At 47.4% G+C, this 24,516-nt stretch overlaps 1 long non-coding RNA gene across 2 annotated transcripts in view; it reads left to right on the forward strand.

The window, feature by feature from the left end:
* LOC134980474 (uncharacterized) overlaps positions 1 to 24,516 on the forward strand; it is a 65,588-nt gene that overhangs the window by 22,952 nt on the left and 18,120 nt on the right. For both annotated transcript variants that reach the window (XR_010190405.1, XR_010190407.1), the window contains exon 2: positions 6,327 to 6,388. This is a non-coding gene — a long non-coding RNA (uncharacterized LOC134980474). The remainder of the gene's footprint in view (positions 1 to 6,326; positions 6,389 to 24,516) is intronic.

Genomic DNA, 24,516 nt, shown 5'->3' on the forward strand with positions numbered 1-24,516 from the left:
CGATTCCCCACGTATGTATATTCTCTGTAGCCATTATTCTCTATTGTTCTGTTTAGATTTCCTTGTTAGCCTGTAGTGTATAACTTGTATCTGTTTAACCCTTTTCTCTGAATAATCCACTGCGGTGTTAGAGTCCAGTGGTTTACCACAAACCGGTGTTGTGTTTTCACTTTCCTGCAAAGGGCTTTCTTAGCGTCTAACTCGCTTTAACAGTATGAGCATTGTTAAGGTTTTTAGGTGTTACATCGTTACAGTACTTGACTGCTAAGGTTTAGAGTATAAGCATATCCTTACATTGTTTCATTAACAATGTTTACTGTATATCACTCAGTGTGCGTCCGCGCCGCGTGTACGTTGTACCCACGGCACGGCGTCTGATACGCTAATAGCGTAAACTATCAATACGGTACTCAGTGCGCTAACAGCGTGCTTAGTACGAAGCGTGTATCCGTGTGCGTACGTGCCGCTCGTGCGTCGCGTCCACGGTACAGTGTCTGATACGCTAAGTGCGTATCCATACGGTACTCAGTACGCAAACAGCGTACTTAGTCCGTAGTGTGTGTAATAAGTCTAGCGGCCATAGCGGCTCCACGGTAATAGTGTATAGCTTTATGTTTTAAGGTAATATTTGACATTATCACACCCTTAACAGGTTGAACTCGATGGACAATTGTCTTTTTTCAACCTCACAAACTATGGGGGTAATTCTGAGTTGATCACAGCAGGAACTTTGTTAGCAGTTGAGCAAAACCATGGGGGTAATTCAGGGCCGGACTGGGACTAAAAATAGGCCCTGGCATTTTTGAAGCACACAGGCCCACTTCTGTGACTCCTCCCCTTACTATTCCTGACTCCTCCCACTTATTAGTCTATGTTCTTACAAATATAATTAATATTCTAACAACATACAGGCGTACATCATTCTCTATTAAAATATACTCAACCAGTGGTTGAAGTGGAAATTTTTAAGTGGGAGTATGGAATTGTGAGGTTTGTATAAAAAAAAAAAAAAAGGGGGGGGGGGGGGGGGGGGAAGGGGCGTGGCCACTCAAAGGGGGTGTGACCACTCAAAGGGGCGTGGTCTTCAGTGTAGTTTACCACACCATACACCCCTTATACGCATTTTGCACCACAATAGTAGGACCCCTTATACTATCTAGTACTGCTGCCCCTTTCACATTATACCACACAGTATGAGCCAAAATTCACATTACAGCACCCGGTATGAGCCAAAATTTACATTATATTCCCCCGATAGTGCAGTGCCAGGTATACAAATGCCCCCACAGTGTCAGGTATACAAATGCCCCCACAGTGCCAGGTATACAAATGCCCCCACAGTGCCAGGTATTTAGATGCCCCCACAGTGCCAGGTATACAAATGCCCCCACAGTGCCAGGTATACAAATGCCCCCACAGTGCCAGGTATACAAATGCCCCCACAGTGCCAGATCCACAAATGCCCCCACAGTGCCAGGTATACAAATGCCCCCACAGGGCAAGGTATACAAATGCCCCCACAGTGCCAGGTATACAGATGCCCCCACAGTGCAAGGTATACAGATGCCCCCACAGTGCCATGTATACAGATGCCCCCACAGTGCCAGGTAAACAATTGCCCCCACAGTGCCAGGTATACAAATGCCCCCACAGTGCCAGGTATACAAATGCCCCCACAGTGCCAGATCCACAAATGCCCCCACAGTGCCAGGTATACAAATGCCCCCACAGTGCCAGGTATACAAATGCCCCCACAGTGCCAGGTATACAGATGCCCCCACAGTGCAAGGTATACAGATGCCCCCACAGTGCCATGTATACAGATGCCCCCACAGTGCCAGGTAAACAATTGCCCCCACAGTGCCAGGTATACAAATGCCCCCACAGTGTCAGGTATACAAATGCCCCCACAGTGCCAGGTATACAAATGCCCCCACAGTGCCAGGTATACAAATGCCCCCATAGTGCCAGGTATACAGATGCCCCCACAGTGCCAGGTATACAAATGCCCCCACAGTGCCAGGTAAACAATTGCCCCACAGTGCCAGGTAAACAATTGCCCCCACAGTGCCAGGTATACAAATGCCCCCACAGTGTCAGGTATACAAATGCCCCCACAGTGCCAGGTATACAAATGCCCCCACAGTGCCAGATCCACAAATGCCCCCACAGTGCCAGGTATACAAATGCCCCCACAGTGCCAGGTATACAGATGCCCCCACAGTGCAAGGTATACAGATGCCCCCACAGTGCCATGTATACAGATGCCCCCACAGTGCCAGGTAAACAATTGCCCCCACAGTGCCAGGTATACAAATGCCCCCACAGTGCCAGGTATACAAATGCCCCCACAGTGCCAGATCCACAAATGCCCCCACAGTGCCAGGTATACAAATGCCCCCACAGTGCAAGGTATACAAATGCCCCCACAGTGCCAGGTATACAGATGCCCCCACAGTGCAAGGTATACAGATGCCCCCACAGTGCCATGTATACAGATGCCCCCACAGTGCCAGGTAAACAATTGCCCCCACAGTGCCAGGTATACAAATGCCCCCACAGTGTCAGGTATACAAATGCCCCCACAGTGCCAGGTATACAAATGCCCCCACAGTGCCAGGTATACAAATGCCCCCATAGTGCCAGGTATACAGATGCCCCCACAGTGCCAGGTATACAAATGCCCCCACAGTGCCAGGTAAACAATTGCCCCACAGTGCCAGGTAAACAATTGCCCCCACAGTGCCAGGTATACAAATGCCCCCACAGTGTCAGGTATACAAATGCTCCCACAGTGCCAGGTATACAAATGCCCCCACAGTGCCAGATCCACAAATGCCCCCACAGTGCCAGGTATACAAATGCCCCCACAGTGCCAGGTATACAGATGCCCCCACAGTGCAAGGTATACAGATGCCCCCACAGTGCCATGTATACAGATGCCCCCACAGTGCCAGGTAAACAATTGCCCCCACAGTGCCAGGTATACAAATGCCCCCACAGTGCCAGGTATACAAATGCCCCCACAGTGCCAGATCCACAAATGCCCCCACAGTGCCAGGTATACAAATGCCCCCACAGTGCAAGGTATACAAATGCCCCCACAGTGCCAGGTATACAGATGCCCCCACAGTGCAAGGTATACAGATGCCCCCACAGTGCCATGTATACAGATGCCCCCACAGTGCCAGGTAAACAATTGCCCCCACAGTGCCAGGTATACAAATGCCCCACAGTACCAGCCAATTGCCCCCACAGTGCCAGGTATACAATTGCCCCCACAGCAGCCAGTGCTGCAGCTACTTACCGCTGCTGCACTGCTGCTGCTGCTGCTGCTGCTGCTCCTCCTCTTCCGGGCTGTGAGGGACGGGGGTGAGAGCGCCGGGCGCCCGCCAGCGCGGCTGTGTCTGGCGCGGTAGCGTATAGCGTTCAAACCAGCCGCCGGTTCGTGAGCCAATCAGAGCTCGCGGACCGGCGGCTTCTGATTGGCTGCCGGTCCGCGAGCTCTGATTGGCTCACGAACCGGCGGCTGCTTTGTAGTCCGCTATACGCACCGCGCCAGACACAGCCGTGCTGGCGGGCGCCCGGCGCTCTCACCCCCGTCCCTCACAGCTCTCCAATTCTGACAGCTGAGACGCGCTGCCGCCGGACTGAGCGGCAGCGCGTCTCAGTGACCGCTGGACCGGCCCACGTGGCCATCGGCCCTTCTGGCATTTGCCAGACGTGCCAGATGGCCAGTCCGGCCCTGGGGTAATTCCAAATTGATCGCAGCAGGAATTTTGTTAGCAGTTGGGCAAAACCATGTGCACTGCAGGAAGGGCAGATATAACATGTGCAGAGAGAGTTAGATTTGGGTGTGGTGTGTTCAATCTGCAATCTAAATTGCAGTGGGGGTCATTCCGAGTTGTTCGCTCGCAAGCAGATTTTAGCAGATTTGCTCATGCTAAGCCGCCGCCTACTGGGAGTGAATCTTAGCATCTTAAAATTGCGAACGATGTATTCGCAATATTGCAATTACACACCTCGTAGCAGTTTCTGAGTAACTTCAACCTTACTCGGCATCTGCGATCAGTTCAGTGCTTGTCGTTCCTGGTTTGACGTCACAAACACACCCAGCGTTCGCCCAGACACTCCCCCGTTTCTCCGGCCACTCCTGCGTTTTTTCCGGAAACGGTAGCGTTTTTTCCCACACGCCCATAAAACGGCCTGTTTCCGCCCAGTAACACCCATTTCCTGTCAATCACACTACGATCGCCAGAACGATGAAAAAGCCGTGAGTAAAATTCCTAACTGCATAGCAAATTTACTTGGCGCAGTCGCAGTGCGGACATTGCGCATGCGCATTAAGCGGAAAATCGATGCGATGCGAAGATTTTTACCGAGCGAACAACTCGGAATGACCCCCAGTGTAAAAATAAAGTAGCCAGTATTTACCCTGCACAGAAACAAAATAACTGTTATGCACACCAGTGCCTGCAGGAATGTACTGGTGTCTGAACGGATAGGGATGCAAAACAAATGAACTCACAGACAGACTGGGGAATATGACATTACGTACACAGAAGGTGATAGGGTAACAAAATAAACACAAAGTGAACAGAGAAGCCCAGAGGCTAAGAAACTGGGTGTCTCCCTAGTAATAGGAGTGCTCAGATGGAAAGAAACAAGATGTTGTGTTTTAATACGTAGAGAACCCGAAATGCTGTTGCTAAGGGCAACAGCAAAACCCTAAAGGGTTACCAACGGGTGTGGCAGTGAACTCCTTGGTCAGAGATGGAATAATAGACACAAGGAGAGTCTCCACAATCCTAGTCCTCACTTGCAGTGCACTGGTTCAGCTTACTGCCACTAAACTTACACCAGAACACCTTGCACAGTGAGAAAGGATTTTGGCAGGCAAGTCTGAGAATACAGCCGCAAACTTGCTAAGTTCACAGAGTAGCAAAAGAACCCCGGCAAGTTAAACGACTGACTCCAGTCTTACTGCTAGGTCTGGATTGGCAGAGTGTAGTACCAAATCCCAAGGCCTATTTGCAGTAAGCAACAACAAATACAAAGCTACACAGTACTGGCTAACTTTCAGGAACTGACTAACCAACAAAGATTCAGCAGCATCTGCTTAACCTGAGAAGAGGCCTTATATAGCAGGTGCTGTCCACGCCCCACTCAGACCTCACAGACTGTGAGCACAAAAACCAGCACCGGATCCCCTGCCGTGCACAAAGCCTGTAACCACTGCACAGCAAAAGACCCGAACCGGAGTATCAGCTGCGCTCAGGCCACTCCACTAGCACTTGTCTCCCGGTTGCCATGACGACGTGGCAGCACAGGGCAGGAGACCCTAACAATAACCCACCCAAATCTAACTCTTTCTGCACATGTTATATCTGCCTCCCCTGCAGTGCACATGGTTTTGCCCAACTGCTAACAAGTGCCCTCATTCCGAGTTGTTCGCTCGCAAGCTGCTTTTAGCAGCTTTGCACACGCTAAGCTGCCGCCTACTGGGAGTGAATCTTAGCTTCTTAAAATTGCGAACGAAAGATTCGCAATATTGCGAAAAGACATCTCTGTGCAGTTTCTGAGTAGCTCGAGACTTACTCTGCCAGTGCGATCAGTTCAGTGCTTGGCGTTCACCCAGACACTCCTCCGTTTCTTCAGCCACTCCCGCGTTTTTCCCAGAAACAGTAGCGTTTTTTCCCACACGCCCATAAAACGGCCTGTTTCCGCCCAGAAACACCCACTTCCTGTCAATCACATTACGATCACCAGAACGATGAAAAAACCATGAGCAAAATACCGAACTGCATAGCAAATTTACTTGGCGCAGTCACAGTGCGGATATTGCGTATGCGCACTAAACGGAAAATCGCTGCGATGCGAAGAAATTTACAGAGCGAACAACTCGGAATGACCACCAAAGTTCCTGCTGCGATCAACTCAGAATTACCCCCTTTGTTTCTATGTAATGCTGTCCGAGTTCGCCGGAGGTGCGGGTTGCTGGCTGAACTCAGATGTTTATTTAAAGTGCCATTCATTTACAAGACAAAACCATCCGGCCCAATTTTCGCATCTAGGTTTTATCTGTCTGTAATGTGTCATGTTGTATTTTATATTTTCTTTGTATTTGTGTGTTTGTGCTTTAATAAAAATATATATTTTTTAAACTAATAAAAACTGTCCTGAGAAAATCCTTCTCCCACATTCTTGTTAGAAACCCTTAAAAATATGTATTTATTTTATATCCTCATTGTGCAAATCATAGTTTTTATTTTAATTGTTTTGTTGTTTTTATTTACTACTACTATTTATTTTATATCCATATCCAGAAACAGTGCAGTGCAGGGTATGGCCATGGAGAGATATAGACTATTCTGTGCAGCATTCAAAGGTAAATGTTTTTCACTGGAGAGGGATCTACAGATCCTACAACGGCATTCTACTCATTCACATGAGCAGCTCGATAACTTAGATCCGCAGGTTTATGTACTTCTCCGATGTTTCTGGGAGAGTGCAGGCTCAGTACCCGTTCCGCACATGTGCAGAACAGGTCCCGCGTCCTTGCACATAGTGTCTCTTAAGTCGCAGCGCCATTTGGCTGCAGGAAGGAGTTGGTGCCGGGCAACATTCTACATAGCCTGGCAGTGTCACCCCCAATTTGTAGGCATACCGAGTCAGGTGTGCATCTTCCATCGCAGACTTACGCTGGCAGCGTGGACAGCCCAGCCATCCTGAATAACCCGAGGGTTAAGGCCCGTACACACTGGTCGATATATCGGCCGTTCTCTTGAACGGCTGATACATCGCGGGACTGTCGGCCAGTGTGTACGGGCGATACGTCTGTGAACTCCATCGTTCACAGACGGATCGCGTCGGCTGCGCAGCACAGCAGACGGGCAATATATCTAACGATATATTGGCGCGTCGCTGTGTGTGTACGGGGTGGTCGTCTGACCGCCCGTACACATGCTGCGGCGGGCGGCGGTGATTGACAGGGGAACTGGGCGGGCGCCCGCCCGCCCAGTTCATGACGTCAGTCCCCCGACGGATCGGGCAGTGTGTATGCACAGCACACTGCCCGATCCGTACATAGATATATCTGCAGATCAATTGATCTGCAGATATATCTACTAGTGTGTACCCACCTTTACTCATATAGCCAATGTTTACACAAGTGATCCGATACTACCTCCTCGGATGCAGCAGCGGATCACAGAAGCATTCAGGAGGCCTCTATTAGAATAATTTGTAACATTTTGCAGTCGCTGCTGCAACAACCATCACATCTGCTACTGCACTGCGTCCGCCTCTCTGAATCACCCTCGTGTTCGTTTATCACTTTATCACACTCCATCAACTTATTCCAGTAGAATGCTATATACAAACTCAGTGTTTATGCATAAATATTTAATAATATGTTTAGTAGTGTCCTAAAGTGAACATGAAAAAAAGTTAGCGTAAAAAGTTGCACAACTATGTGGCTATTATATTTTATTCCCAGAATGCTAAAAGGTAAGGAAATAAATTCCAACGCAGAACTAAGATGGCTGATGTTCACGCTATAGAGCAATTATCAGCAAACTGATACGCATTCATGTGCAAAAATACGGGTTTCTCAAGGCAATGGAAAAGGGTTTCTGGTAAGCCCCAGAAGTATAATGTTAGCTACAGTGGCGGATTTAGGGGGGGGGGGGGGGGGGGGGGCACTCGGGCCCGTGCCCCCCCTGTCATTTGTGACCCCCCCCCGGTGCCGCCGCCGCATAGGGAGATGACGGGCGCCTGCTGAGATTGAGTTACCAGCGGGCGCCCGTCTCCCTGCACAGCGGCAGCCGGAGGCAGGAGCTCAGTACTGAGCTCCGGCTTCCGGCGCTGTCACTGTGCGCTATGGGAGAGACGTCAGTCATGACGTCTCTCTCATAGTGCTGACTGAGGAGCGGACGCCCAGGGAGGAGGACTGCAGCGGCGCGGGAACGGGGCTCGGTAAGTATGTATTTTTCTTCCTTAATGCATCTACTGGGGGCTAACTATGGGGGAAATTACTACTGGGGGGCATCAACAAGGGGCATTACTACTGGGGGGTCAAACTACAGGGGGCATTATAACTGGGGCATCTACTGGGGGCATCACTACTGAGTGGTCATCTATTGGGGGCAGCTACTGGGGGCCACATTTACTGGGGGCCATCTACTGGGGGCATTACTACAGGGGGGTCATCTATTGGGGCAAACTCGTAGGGGGGGATTATTACTGGGGGGTCATCTATTGGGGGCAGCTACTGGGGCATTATTACTGGGGGGCATCTACTGGGGGCATTACTACTGGGGGGTCATCTATTGGGGGTAGCTACTGGGGGACATTTTTCCTGTGGGGCATCTACTGGGGGCATTATTACTGGGGGGCATCTACTGGGGGCATTACTACTGGCGGGTCGTCTATTGGGGGCAAACTCCTAAGGGGCATTACTACTGGGGGCAAACTACTGGAGGACATTATTACTAGGGGGCATCTACTGGGGGCAAACTGCTGGGGGACATTATTACTGGGGGGGGCATCTACTGGGGGCAAACTACTGGGGGACTATTACTGGGGGCCAACTACAAAGGTGCTAACTACTGGCGGTGTAACTACAGGGGCATTACTACTTGGGGGCTAAACTAAGGGGGGGGGGGGTAAACTACTGGGGTCATGACTGCAGGGGAATTACCACTGGGGGCATAATGACTGGGGGCATTACTACAGGCAACATTACTACTGGGGGCAATACGGGCATTGCATAAGGGGCACCACTACTATGGGGTCTATATAAGGGGCACTACCAGTACAGTGGACATTGCATAATGAGCGCTACAACTGTGGGCATTGTATAAGAAGCGCCACCTCACATGCACCGAAGCCGCACGCAAATGTACTTGCCCCTTCCATGGTGCCCCCCCTATCATTTTCTTCTGGATCCGCCCCATGTTAGCTATGACTATGAGGGAAACCCTTTGCTGAGCCAGCTCCTTATCAGATGCTCTGTACCGGCAAATTATTGATTATTGATACGTTGTACTGAAGTAACATCTCCAATTGCCACAAATAGCTGTGATACTATTACTTAAGTCTGAAACTTGATACATTTGCTCCTATAGCTGTGCCCACTGTATCACAGACACCATTTCCTATATTACTGTTCTTTCCTGTGGAGAGAAGTTTGTGTCACGTAATGTTTAGTTCTTTACAGCGGTAAATTGGAGAATGAATTTCCATGTCCCAGAGCTCCCTTCTTTGTGCGTCATCACGCCACCCTGAAGGACGTTAATGGCTACATGTATTTGCAAGCTCTTTTAATATGTGGCACTATGCCACGACATAGGAACTTGAAAGGAACAGATTACATAAATGACCTTGTTTTATCATATTACTATTAACTCTTGCTTTTGCTATTCATTTCATACTCCATAACATGGTCCAGTGAGAAGTGTGGCCCCCTAGAGAAAAGAGGCTATTGAAAGGGGGTTAAACACATTACCGGTCTATACTTTTCCCAACAGGGAACTGGACAGGAAACTGAACCATAATGGTACCTTTTCATCAAGAGCTGATGACCTAATTAGGAGGAAGATCTGCCTGAAACTTGATAGGGTGTTTATTTTAGTTGGAAAGCATGGTCCTCCATTGACCTTCATTGGGGGAAAGAACAGACAAAGACACAGCTCATTAACCCCTTCAGGTTATATCTCAAGCTCATTAACCCCATCTGTTAAACGGGTCTGCTGTTAACAAGGGTCCTGTGTGCACCCATGTAATATTATCATGGGCAAGGGTGGGGTGTAATATTTTTCCTTAAAGTTACTTAACATAATGACCTATGAACTTGCACCATCCTGTATAAATTCAACATCACGGTTTCAATGATTACAATTTTCTGTGAATAATCTGCACCCTTCCTACATATTTACCACAACATTTCATTTCATTTATACCTTCTAGCATGTGCTGGTGACCATCCATAATAGGGGTATGCTTAAGAGAAAAATGATTCCTTGACTATAGTAGTTTTAAAGGAAATACAGACCTAATACCATCATTACAAATTAGGCATCATGGACCTTCTTCAGCTTCAGTTGCAGTTTGGCTACAAAAGCCAAACTGCATCTGTTAGCACTTGCACGGTGTGGGCCTTTGCTACAAAAGCCAAACTGCATCTGTTAGCACTTGCACGGTGTGGGCCTTTGCTACAAAAGCCAAACTGCATCTGTTAGCACTTGCACGGTGTGGGCCTTTGCTACAAAAGCCAAACTGCATCTGTTAGCACTTGCACGGTGTGGGCCGCCCAGCACAGGGCAAGGCCGCCAAGCATGTGAAGGGCCGCCCCGCATTGTGATCGCACTTCTGAATGCATTTAACGGCCAGTGCACGCGCAGAGCAGGCACTGGGCGTGCACTGGCCTGGTAATCGGCCAAATACGATTGCACCAGTGATCGATGCTGAATAAGGCCCCAAGCAGCGGCGGCTCCTACCTTGTTGGAGAAGGAGGGCTGCCACTTCTCTCTGCCGCCTGTGTCCCGGCACCTGTGCTATGTACAGCTCACAGATGCCAGGACCCGGCTCATGCACAGTAGCAGCGACGGTACTGCGCTAGCGCAAAACCACAGCTTCTATAGACTGCATCAGCTGCAGCCCATAGAAGCCGGCTAGGGCCTATGAGGCAGGGAGCTGGCTTCCTACAAGAAGCTAGCTCTCTGCCTATTGCAGCCGAGTCTGGCAGTCCCAGAGGGAGGAAACACCTCCCAATAGGACTGCTTGTAGTTTCTGTGACTGGCAGGTAGGATTTCCAATAGGAAGTCCCTGGCAGTCACAGTGAAGCCAGTGCAGTCTTACGGACTGCATCTGTCTTCACTGACAGTGAACTGGGTGGTGGATTATACTAGAGATGAGCGGGTTCGGTTCCTCGGAATCCGAACCCGCCCGAACTTAAGCCTTTTTTGCACGGGTCCGAGCAGACTCGGATCCTCCCGCCTTGCGCGCCCGAACGTCATCATCCCGCTGTCGGATTCTCGCGAGACTCGGATTCTATATAAGGAGCCGCGCGTCGCCGCCATTTTCACACGTGCATTGAGATTGATAGGGAGAGGACGTGGCTGGCGTCCTCTCCATTTAGAATAGATTAGAGACTCGAGAGACACTTGATTTACTACTATTTTGGGGAGCATTAGGAGTACTCAGTACAGTGCAGAGTTTTGCTGATAGTGACCACCAGTTTTATTTATAATCCGTTCTCTGCCTGAAAAAAAACGATACACAGTCACATACCATATCTGTGCTCAGCCTCAGTGTGCTGCATGATATATCATCTATGTATATCTGACTGTGCTGAGTGCTCACTGCTCACACAGCTTAATTGTGGGGGAGACTGGGGAGCAGTTATAGCAGGAGTACAGTGCACACTTTTGCTGCCAGTGACCACCAGTATATTGTCTGCCTGAAAAAGTTAAACACTCCTGTGGTGTTTTTTTTTTTTTATTCTATAGTATAAACGCATTCTCCTGACAGTGTCCAGCAGGTCCGTCATTCATTATATTATATAAATATTTACCTACAGTAGTGTTATATATATTTTTTTCATCTCTATCATCTTTATCATCTCTATATTAGCAGACGCAGTACGGTAGTCCACGGCTGTGGCTATCTCTGTGTCGTCAGTGCTCGTCCATAATTGTATACCTATCTACCTGTGGTGGGGTTTTTTTTTCTATCTTCTTCATACTAGTAGCTTAGGAGTCTGCTGACAGTGTCCACCAGGTCCGTCATTATATTATATACCTACAGTAGTAGTAGTATATTATCTATACTAGCAGACGCAGTACGGTAGTCCACGGCTGTGGCTATCTCTGTGTCGTCAGTGCTCGTCCATAATTGTATACCTACCTACCTGTGGTGGGGTTTTTTTTTCTATCTTCTTCATACTAGTAGTTTAGGAGTCTGCTGACAGTGTCCACCAGGTCCGTCATTATATTATATACCTACAGTAGTAATAGTATATTATCTATACTAGCAGACGCAGTACGGTAGTCCACGGCTGTGGCTATCTCTGTGTCGTCAGTGCTCGTCCATAATTGTATACCTACCTACCTGTGGTGGTTTTTTTTTCTATCTTCTTCATACTAGTAGTTTAGGAGTCTGCTGACAGTGTCCACCAGGTCCGTCATTATATTATATACCTACAGTAGTAATAGTATATTATCTATACTAGCAGACGCAGTACGGTAGTCCACGGCTGTGGCTATCTCTGTGTCGTCAGTGCTCGTCCATAACTGTATACCTACCTACCTGTGGTGGGGTTTTTTTTCTATCTTCTTCATACTAGTAGTTTAGGAGTCTGCTGACAGTGTCCACCAGGTCCGTCATTATATTATATACCTACAGTAGTAATAGTATATTATCTATACTAGCAGACGCAGTACGGTAGTCCACGGCTGTGGCTATCTCTGTGTCGTCAGTGCTCGTCCATAATTGTATACCTACCTACCTGTGGTGGGTTTTTTTTCTATCTTCTTCATACTAGTAGTTTAGGAGTCTGCTGACAGTGTCCACCAGGTCCGTCATTATATTATATACCTACAGTAGTAATAGTATATTATCTATACTAGCAGACGCAGTACGGTAGTCCACGGATGTGGCTATCTCTGTGTCGTCAGTGCTCGTCCATAATTGTATACCTACCTACCTGTGGTGGGGTTTTTTTCTATCTTCTTCATACTAGTAGTTTAGGAGTCTGCTGACAGTGTCCACCAGGTCCGTCATTATATTATATACCTACAGTAGTAATAGTATATTATCTATACTAGCAGACGCAGTACGGTAGTCCACGGCTGTGGCTATCTCTGTGTCGTCAGTGCTCGTCCATAATTGTATACCTACCTACCTGTGGTGGTTTTTTTTTTCTATCTTCTTCATACTAGTAGTTTAGGAGTCTGCTGACAGTGTCCACCAGGTCCGTCATTATATTATATATACCTACAGTAGTTATATATATTTTTTTTTATATCATTAATTATCATCTCTATACTAGCAGACGCAGTACGGTAGTCCACGGCTGTAGCTACCTCTGTGTCGTCAGTCACTCGTCATCCATACGTATACTAGTATCCATCCATCTCCATTGTTTACCTGAGGTGCCTTTTAGTTGTGCCTATTAAAATATGGAGAACAAAAATGTTGAGGTTCCAAAAATAGGGAAAGATGAAGATCCACTTCCACCTCGTGCTGAAGCTGCTGCCACCAGTCATGGCCGAGACAATGAAATTCCATCAACGTCGTCTGCCAAGGCCGATGCCCAATGTCATAGTACAGAGCATGTAAAATCCAAAACACAAAAGATCAGTAAAAAAAGGACTCAAAAATCTAAAATAAAATCGTCGGAGGAGAAGCGTAAACTTGCCAATATGCCATTTACCACACGGAGTGGCAAGGAACGGCTGAGGCCCTGGCCTATGTTCATGGCTAGTGGTTCAGCTTCACATGAGGATGGAAGCACTCAGCCTCTCGCTAGAAAAATGAAAAGACTTAAGCTGGCAAAAGCACAGCAAAGAACTGTGCATTCTTCGAAATCACAAATCCACAAGGAGAGTCCAATTGTGTCGGTTTCGATGCCTGACCTTCCCAACACTGGACGTGAAGAGCATGCGCCTTCCACCATTTGCACGCCCCCTGCAAGTGCTGGAAGGAGCACCCGCAGTCCAGTTCCTGATAGTCAGATTGAAGATGTCAGTGTTGAAGTACACCAGGATGAGGAGGATATGGGTGTTGCTGGCGCTGGGGAGGAAATTGACCAGGAGGATTCTGATGGTGAGGTGGTTTGTTTAAGTCAGGCACCTGGGGAGACACCTGTTGTCCGTGGGAGGAATATGGCCATTGACATGCCTGGTGAAAATACCAAAAAAATCAGCTCTTCGGTGTGGAAGTATTTCAACAGAAATGCGGACAACAGGTGTCAAGCCGTGTGTTGCCTTTGTCAAGCTGTAATAAGTAGGGGTAAGGACGTTAACCACCTCGGAACATCCTCCCTTATATGTCACCTGCAGCGCATTCATCATAAGTCAGTGACAAGTTCAAAAACTTTGGGCGACAGCGGAAGCAGTCCACTGACCAGTAAATCCCTTCCTCTTGTAACCAAGCTCACGCAAACCACCCCACCAACTCCCTCAGTGTCAATTTCCTCCTTCCCCAGGAATGCCAATAGTCCTGCAGGCCATGTAACTGGCAATTCTGACGAGTCCTCTCCTGCCTGGGATTCCCCCGATGCATCCTTGCGTGTAACGCCTACTGCTGCTGGCGCTGCTGTTGTTGCTGCTGGGAGTCGATGGTCATCCCAGAGGGGAAGTCGTAAGACCACTTTTACTACTTCCACCAAGCAATTGACTGTCCAACAGTCCTTTGCGAGGAAGATGAAATATCACAGCAGTCATCCTGCTGCAAAGCGGATAACTGAGGCCTTGGCATCCTGGGCGGTGAGAAACGTGGTTCCGGTATCCATCATTACTTCAGAGCCAACTATAGACTTGATTGAGGTACTGTGTCCCCGGTACCAAATACCATCTAGGTTCCATTTCTCTAGGCAGGCGATACCGAAAATGTACACAGACCTCAGAAAAATACTCACCAGTGTCCTAAAAAATGTAGTTGTACCCAATGTCCACTTAACCATGGACATGTGGACAAGTGGAGCAGGGCAGACTCAGGACTATATGACTGTGACAGCCCACTGGGTAGATGTATTGACTCCCGCTGCAAGAACAGTAGCGGCGGCACCAGTAGCAGCATCTCGCAAACGCCAACTCTTTCCTAGGCAGGCTACGCTTTGTATCACCGCTTTCCAGAATACGCACACAGCTGAAAACCTCTTACGGCAACTGAGGAAGATCATCGCGGAATGGCTTACCCCAATTGGACTCTCCTGTGGATTTGTGGCATCGGACAACGCCAGCAATATTGTGCGTGCATTATATCTGGGCAAATTCCAGCACGTCCCATGTTTTGCACATACCTTGAATTTGGTGGTGCAGAATTATTTAAAAAACGACAGGGGCGTGCAAGAGATGCTGTCGGTGGCCAGAAGAATTGCGGGACACTTTCGGCGTACAGGCACCATGTACAGAAGACTGGAGCAACACCAAAAACGCCTGAACCTGCCCTGCCATCATCTGAAGCAAGAAGTGGTAACGAGGTGGAATTCAACCCTCTATATGCTTTAGAGGATGGAGGAGCAGCAAAAGGCCATTCAAGCCTATACATCTGACCACGTTATAGGAGGTGGAATGCACCTGTCTCAAGCGCAGTGGAGAATGATTTCAACGTTGTGCAAGGTTCTGCAACCTTTTGAACTTGCCACACGTGAAGTCAGTTCAGACACTGCCAGCCTGAGTCAGGTCATTCCCCTCATCAGGCTTTTGCAGAAGAAGCTGGAGACATTGAAGGAGGAGCTAAGACAGAGCGATTCCGCTAGGCATGTGGGACTTGTGGATGGAGCCCTTTATTCGCTTAACCAGGATTCACGGGTGGTCAATCTGTTGAAATCAGAGCACTACATTTTGGCCACCGTGCTCGATCCTAGATTTAAAACCTACGTTGTATCTCTCTTTCCGGCAGACACAAGTCTGCAGGGGTTCAAAGACCTGCTGGTGGGAAAATTATCAAGTCAAGTGGAACTTGATCGGTCAACAGCTCCTCCTTCACATTCTCCCGCAATTGGGGGTGCGAGGAAAAGGCTCAGAATTCCGAGCCCACCCGCTGGCGGTGATGCAGGGCAGTATGGAGCGACTGCTGATGCTGACATCTGGTCCGGACTAAAGGACCTGCCAACGATTACGGACATGTCGTCTACTGGCACTGCATATGATTCTCTCACCATTGAAAGAATGGTGGAGGATTATATGAGTGACCGCATCCAAGTAGGCACGTCAGACAGTCCGTACGTATACTGGCAGGAAAAAGAGGCAATTTGGAGGCCCTTGCACAAACTGGCTTTATTCTACCTAAGTTGCCCTCCCACAAGTGTGTACTCCGAAAGAGTGTTTAGTGCCGCCGCTCACCTTGTCAGCAATCGGCGTACGAGGTTACTTCCAGAAAATGTGGAGAAGATGATGTTCATTAAAATGAATTATAATCAATTCCTCCGTGGAGACATTGACCAGCAGCAATTGCCTCCACAAAGTACACAGGGAGCTGAGATGGTGGATTCCAGTGGGGACGAATTGATAATCTGTGAGGAGGGGGATGTACACGGTGATGAATCGGAGGATGATGATGAGGTGGACATCTTGCCTCTGTAGAGCCAGTTTGTGCAAGGAGAGATTAATTGCTTCTTTTTTGGTGGGGGTCCAAACCAACCCGTCATTTCAGTCACAGTCGTGTGGCAGACCCTGTCACTGAAATGATGGGTTGGTTAAAGTGTGCATGTCCTGTTTATACAACATAAGGGTGGGTGGGAGGGCCCAAGGACAATTCCATCTTGCACCTCTTTTTTCTTTAATTTTTCTTTGCGTCATGTGCTGTTTGGGGAGTGATTTTTGGAAGGGCCATCCTGCGTGACACTGCAGTGCCACTCCTAGATGGGCCAGGTGTTTGTGTCAGCCACTAGGGTCGCTTAGCTTAGTCACACAGCTACCTCATTGCGCCTCTTTTTTTTCTTCTTTGCGTCATGTGCTGTTTGGGGAGTATTTTTTGGAAGGGCCATCCTGCGTGACACTGCAGTGACACTCCTAGATGGGCCAGGTGTTTGTGTCAGCCACTAGGGTCGCTTAGCTTAGTCACACAGCTACCTCATTGCGCCTCTTTTTTTTCTTCTTTGCGTCATGTGCTATTTGGGGAGTATTTTTTGGAAGGGCCATCCTGCGTGACACTGCAGTGCCACTCCTAGATGGGCCAGGTGTTTGTGTCGGCCACTAGGGTCGCTTAGCTTAGTCACACAGCTACCTCATTGCGCCTCTTTTTTTTCTTCTTTGCGTCATGTGCTGTTTGGGGAGTATTTTTTGGAAGGGCCATCCTGCGTGACACTGCAGTGCCACTCCTAGATGGGCCAGGTGTTTGTGTCGGCCACTAGGGTCGCTTAGCTTAGTCACACAGCTACCTCATTGCGCCTCTTTTTTTTCTTCTTTGCGTCATGTGCTGTTTGGGGAGTATTTTTTGGAAGGGCCATCCTGCGTGACACTGCAGTGCCACTCCTAGATGGGCCAGGTGTTTGTGTCGGCCACTAGGGTCGCTTAGCTTACTCACACAGCTACCTCATTGCGCCTCTTTTTTTTCTTCTTTGCGTCATGTGCTGTTTGGGGAGTATTTTTTGGAAGGGCCATCCTGTGTGACACTGCAGTGCCACTCCTAGATGGGCCAGGTGTTTGTGTCGGCCACTAGGGTCGCTTAACTTAGTCACACAGCTACCTCATTGCGTCTCTTTTTTTTCTTCTTTGCGTCATGTGCTGTTTGGGGAGTATTTTTTGGAAGGGCCATCCTGCCTGACACTGCAGTGCCACTCCTAGATGGGCCAGGTGTTTGTGTCGGCCACTAGGGTCGCTTAGCTTAGTCACACAGCTACCTCATTGCGCCTCTTTTTTTTCTTCTTTGCGTCATGTGCTGTTTGGGGAGCATTTTTTGGAAGGGCCATCCTGCCTGACACTGCAGTACCACTCCTAGATGGGCCAGGTGTTTGTGTCGGCCACTAGGGTCGCTTAGCTTAGTCACACAGCTACCTCATTGCACCTCTTTTTTTTCTTCTTTGCGTCATGTGCTGTTTGGGGAGTATTTTTTGGAAGGGCCATCCTGCGTGACACTGCAGTGCCACTCCTAGATGGGCCAGGTGTTTGTGTCGGCCACTAGGGTCGCTTAGCTTAGTCACACAGCTACCTCATTGCGCCTCTTTTTCTTCTTCTTTGCGTCATGTGCTGTTTGGGGAGTATTTTTTGGAAGGGCCATCCTGCGTGACACTGCAGTGCCACTCCTAGATGGGCCAGGTGTTTGTGTCGGCCACATGGGTCGCTTAGCTTAGCCATCCAGCGACCTCGGTGCAAATTTTAGGACTAAAAATAATATTGTGAGGTGTGAGGTGTTCAAAATAGACTGAAAATGAGTGTAAATTATGGTTATTGAGGTTAATAATACTTTGGGATCAAAATGACCCCCAAATTCTATGATTTAAGCAGTTTTTTAGGGTTTTTTGAAAAAAACACCCGAATCCAAAACACACCCGAATCCGACAAAAAAAATTCGGTGAGGTTTTGCCAAAACGCGTTCGAACCCAAAACACGGCCGCGGAACCGAACCCAAAACCAAAACACAAAACCCGAAAAATTTCCGGTGCACATCTCTAGATTATACCTGGAAGGGCTGCAGCCCATAGGTAAAAACTGCCACTGGCCCCAAGTGTAAACATAATTCGCTGAAGTCAACTAACCTCAGAAAAAAATTACCTAGCCGGCATTTTTGCTTCTGGTCTATGATATAAAGTCTAATGTCATATCTGGTGTCTGAGTGGGATCTGAGTATTTCTACCCTATTCCCTTCTCCTCTCTTTTCTGTGCTCCCTGTTTATTTTCTCTCTTATGATTTAAAAAAAAAAAAAAATACCTAGCCTTGGCTATCATTTAAAAAAAAAAATCTCTTAAAGACAAATAGGTAAATTCAATTAGCAGCGATAACGGACTTTTCGCGTGAAAAGTCCGGTTTTCGTGCGAAAAACCGGACTTTTCCCGCGAAACGCAATTACAGCCTATTCAATTTTCCTAGAAAATTTATCGGTGATCATTTTTTCACTAATTTAACTTCACCTACTCTGAAGCAGGTGAAAAGTTGGGAAAAGTCACTATTTTAAGGTAAAAATGTTTGGATATGGGCCCTCATTCCGAGTTGATCGGTCGCAAGGCGAATTTAGCAGAGTTACACACGCTAAGCCGCCGCCTACTGGGAGTGAATCTTAGCTTCTTAAAATTGCGACCGATGTATTCGCAATATTGCGATTACTAACTACTTAGCAGTTTCAGAGTAGCTCCAGACTTACTCTGCCTGTGCGATCATTTCAGTGCTTGTCGTTCCTGGTTGACGTCACAAACACACCCAGCGTTCGCCCAGGCACTCCCACCGTTTCTCCGGCCACTCCTGCGTTTTTTCCGGAAACGGTAGCGTTTTCAGCCACACGCCCCTGAAACGCCGTGTTTCCGCCCAGTAACACCCATTTCCTGTCAATCACATTACGATCGCCGGAGCGAAGAAAAAGCCGTGAGTAAAAATACTATCTTCATAGTAAAGTTACTTGGCGCAGTCGCAGTGCGAACTTTGCGCATGCGTACTAAGCGGATTTTCACTGCGATGCGATGAAAAAGAACGAGCGAACAACTCGGAATGAGGGCCATGGTACAGAACTCCTGGGACACCCCCCTTAATGACTAATTAGGCACGTTGAGGTTTTTAATTATTTTTAATTGGCCAATAATGACGTCATTTTTTGGGGTGAAAAAGTACAAAGTGATGGAAATTGGGGATTGGGGTTCAAGGTATGGGACAGGTATATTGGGGTGCTTTATGAGTGGGACAGGTGTTTTTAGACTTGCAGATGGGAGTAATCGGTCTGTTTCCACTTTTTTTTTAAGTACCCTAAAATGACCCAAATATATACTTATACTCATTTTCATGTACCCCAAATTTAATGAGAGCATTTATTTTGCTTAATAAAAACTTGCTTTCTATAATTTTTTTGCATTTTTAAAAAAAAAATGCATATAACACCCATTTCACAAAATTTAAGTCCCCAAAAACTCTCTAATGTGATCTCTAATACACTTCTCTCCTTTTTTGCTATGTTAGTTTAGCATTTTTTGGGGTACAGGCTGATTTCCCCATTTTCACCTGCACTTTTCACTGCAAGAATTTTCAGGTGAAACCCGTTTGGAATTAAATAGGTCAAAAAACGGAGCGTTTTCGCGGCAATTTTCGCCCGATTGCTGTGAAAAATTTTCGGGTGAAAATTTGCCGCGAATTTGCGGATAATTGAATACCCTAGAAATACTTCAGATAAATCAAGGCTGGATTACATCTCAGTTAGGTTAGTATGTGTTATAAATGTAACAGTACAAAGGGCCCTATTTAGTAACACTGTTTTGCAGGAAATCGGCTATTGTGGGGGAGGGGGGGGGGTTCCAGGAAAAGTAAGTGTTCACTATATGTAAGAAGAGGTAACCGCAGCAGATCCATCTACAATCACATCCGCAGCCCCTACAGGCTACATTTCCGCAAATTATTTGGGAGAAGGATCTAATGAAATGTAAAGTATCCCACTCCACTGACGGCCACTTGTAGGAAGAATGTGCAGTAAAAATAATTGTCCAAACCAGGATTTAAAGTGATTTAAACATGCCCCTCCCCACACACATAGGGCATTCCTGTACTACATTCCACTTTAGTGTACAGCACTATGAACTCGATTCAGACCTAATAGCTGCTGGGCGTTTTTGCAAAGCGGGTGATCAGGCATTAACCGCGCATGCGTATGTATTGCAATGCGCACGCAATATCAGGCATCACCTGTCAGCGACAGGACGGTGTGCGAAAATTCAGATAGCACGGGCATTCGCAAGGTGATTGACAGGAAGAGGCCGTCTGTGGGTGGTAACTGAGCGTTTACTGGGAATGTCTGGAAAAACGCAGCCATGTCCAAGCATTTTCATGGAGGGTGTCTGACATCAGCTCCGGCCCCGACCGGCCTGATTCTATTGCACTGTAGGAGTAAGTCCTGGGCTGCGCAGAGACTGCACACAGTGGATTTTTGCAGCTCGGCGTACACATGGGATCGCACACTTGCACGGTGAGTTTACACTCCCCCTGGGGGCGGTGACTATCTGAACACAGTTCTGCAAAATTAGCCGCCCAGCAATCAGGTCTGAATCACCCCCTATGTACAGTTCATGGTAATTTACATTAGTGCACAAAAAAAAACAAGCACATTCTAACAAGGTTTTATTGACTAGCAGGTATGCAAAAATAAAATGAGCATGTGATGCAGACAAGTGACAAATGGAAAATCTTTGCTGTGACAATACTAACGTTCTGTGACCTGGTCTTTCCCAGCCATCTGGTGAGAGGATTTCAGGTTTATACTGTGCCAGCATGGAGAGGGGCAGACCCTTGTTCGCACCCTACTTCTGTCTGCCGCTGCCTTTCTAATAACTGCATGTTTTCCCTTCGGGCCCACTAAAGTCATTTACTCTTTAATTGCAATTACACTCATTTACATAGCAGATGAGGCTAATTGCTGGTATTAGTTACCAAATGCAGGGCCGTGTTGGGAGGGAGTAAAGTGCCCTACAGGTAGAAATGTGATCACAGCTGTAATTGAGGTGAGGTGGGGATAGAGAGGAGGACTTCTTCAGGGAGATGCATCCTAAGCTGCTGCAATAACTACTATGAGAGCATTAATAGCTAGAGTGCAACTTGTAGTATTTAACTCCTTAAATGCAAGATGTGAAGTGAATTGCAATACAGTTCTTCATGGTTGCAAGTAGTGTCGGACTGGGGCATGTACGGCCCACCGGGGGGATGCAGTGGTAGGGGCCCATGTTTAGGGGTGTAGCCTGTCTCTAGAGGGGGTGTGCCCAGCCACCACATTGTTTTGCCTAACCCTTTTGCAAGTGTTGGTCCCCTAGATAAATATATACAGTAAATACTGTAGTGCATGCAAGATAATGTACTAGATTAGTAACAGCACAGTCTGGAACCTGATCCCTAGAGGAGGGGGTCGGCCGCCAGGCAGTAGGGCACACCGGTGGTTTCCCCTGTACCCCTGTGGGCCAGTCCAACCCTGGTTGCAAGCTTGGTGCAGACCTGATGAAGAAGAGATAGGAGTGTATTTATTAAAATGAGCAAAGCCTTAAATCTGGAGGAATTGGGTGCTTTTGCTAGAGACAGGGCTTCTCCCTCTTTAACAGGCTCTTTGTTGGTGGGTGTAGTACTGCTGACCGGCGGTCAGGAGACCGCCGGTCAGCTTACCGAAGCCGGGATCCCGGCAGCATATCGGAGGGGCGAGTGCAGCAAGCCCCTTGCGGGCTCGGTGGCGACCTGCACTCGCCAGGGGTTCTATTCCCACTCTATGGGTGTCGTGGACACCCACGAGTGGAAATAGTCCCTGTTGGTCGGCATGCCGACCATCGGGATAGTGAGCCGTCGGGCTGGTGGAGGAGGTCATGTGACTGTCAGTCAGCTGACCGGCGGTCACATGAATACCACCCTTTGTTGGCTGCCTACCGAGATAAGCTTCTCTAGCATGGGGAAGCCTGTTTGAAAGAACCCTCTTATCATTGGGGCAGGTAGCAGAGAAAATGTATTCAAAAGAATAACAATAATCACATTGATGTTTTTTTTCTAGTTTTTAAACGTTTACATTTTTTAAATTGACAAAAGTGGAACGGGATGCTCAAGTTAGCTTTCCAGTACACTAATCCAAGCTGTTGACGCATGCACATAGGGCTCCAGACTGGCCGGTGAAACGGTAAGTTTAGGCTTACTGCTGCCAGCCATTATAGCTGGGGAGCTGTTATCACATGATGAAGATGGGTCCGCTTTGCTCAAGACTTCATTTGCGGAATATGAATTTTAAATGAAATGTAAAATGTATATAGGGTGCATTTAGGAGGAAGTTCTTAGGTTCATTTATGACACATAAGGCAGGACCTCTAACCCCCACTCAACGCCCCTCCCCCATTCCTCCAGGCGACTGACTTTTTTTTAAGTGCTAAGGAAGCCTGTCAGAATCTCTGGGGAAGTAGTTACTGTTCACCAGTAAGATTTGGATGCATATGCGTTCATTTTCTATGTAGGGGAAATGCATTTATATGAACATAAATACTTGTAATAAAGACATTCAACTGCACAAATGTGCCACGGGTTGGAAAGACAGTCTTAATTCCCCATTACTGTCACGACTAGTGTAAGACATGAGTAAGAATGGTGACAGCTGTATTTTAGGGGGGGGGGGGGATAAAATTTAAGGAAACAGGCAGTCCTTCCATTAAAAGTAAGTTGGACTTTTTAATTGACTTTGTTTTTTAGTTTTCCACAAGCATATTTTTTTGTGCACATACAGTTTTACAGGGGCAGTTGCCATGATCTTTCCAAAAAATATAGGGTTAACCAGCTCCTTGAACAATATAAACAGGAACTCCATAGAAATGCTACAGAATCAGGAAGAAATACTAAGGTGGTTAGCTGCTGAAATATCTGACCTAATGCCTCCTGTGGGATTTGGGCCGTCTGAAATCTAGCTAGTATATATTTCCGATATTTGTGCAGACTCAGGTTGAAGGTCAGTTACTTTCCATTCTGTCCTAACTTAGTAAGAGAAACTAAAATGACATTTGCATTAAGAACGGATGTAAGAATCCCAATTGTTTTCTTGTTACAAATGGAGCTCAGATTCAACAGGTTATGACCCAAGCAAGCAAGGAACAAATAAGGGAAGCTGCAGAGGCAAGTCAGCAGATATACAACCTTTAACACTTCACACCAAGGAAGCAGCATCATACGGCTCTCAATGGAAAAAAAAAACATTTTCTAAAAGTGATATTTAAAAATAATTTAGTCGGACTATAACGCACCCGTCACTTCAATTCATCCCAGAGGTTCTGCTCCACGAGAGGTTTCTGTCCACCCTGAGCTCACCTTAGGAAACCTGCGATATGGTTTGACAGGTGTACCGCCACACACAGTCACGCTCCCCAGGGTTAAGATCTGGACTCTGAGCTGCCCGGTCCATCCTGGTTACCGAATTTTCTATATACCAGTGCAGCATCATCCTGGAAACATGACAGGCGGCACTGATAAAACATTTGGGGCCAACTGTAATAGATTGAGAGATTTGGTAAGGTTCTGCAGTTTTTTTTAAAGTGGCGATCATTTGCACAGCAAGATCAACCTGGTTATGCATTGTAAATGATTGCCACTTTAAAAAAAAAAAAACCTTACCAAATCTCTCACTTTCTGAAACTCTCACTCAATTACATTTGGCACTTGTTGTTTCTGTAGAACTGCCAAAATGTAGGTAGCACAGAGTTATTGAGAACAACTCTATACTTCTCAGAGTTCATTTTACCATGCAATACAAATAGTAGAACCATGCCAAACCATCTGAAACAGCCCCATAGCATAATGCAACCACCTCCATGCTTTACCGTAGGTTTATGAGCAGCTGCTTGCCCATAATATCTAAGTGCATGGGCCTCCCTACAAAGTGTTCTTGTCGAAACCAGCACATTAGTGGCCATTTGGAATGCATGTGCAATGGTATGCATGGGACGACTCCTGTTCTTTTGCAACTCCCTGGTTAGCACTCTCCGGTCCCTGGGTTTCACTTTTGGAGGTCTTCCAGGGCGAGGTGCATTCCTGGACTGACCGTTCCTCTTCCACGCATTAATGACATAAGACACCGCTGTTGGAAGAACCTTCCCAACATCCGCAATGCTTCTCACACTCATACCTACCACCGAGAAGCATATGAGGATT

Source organism: Pseudophryne corroboree, chromosome 12 (assembly GCF_028390025.1).
Source record: "Pseudophryne corroboree isolate aPseCor3 chromosome 12, aPseCor3.hap2, whole genome shotgun sequence".
Classification (NCBI taxonomy): Eukaryota; Metazoa; Chordata; class Amphibia; order Anura; family Myobatrachidae; genus Pseudophryne; species Pseudophryne corroboree.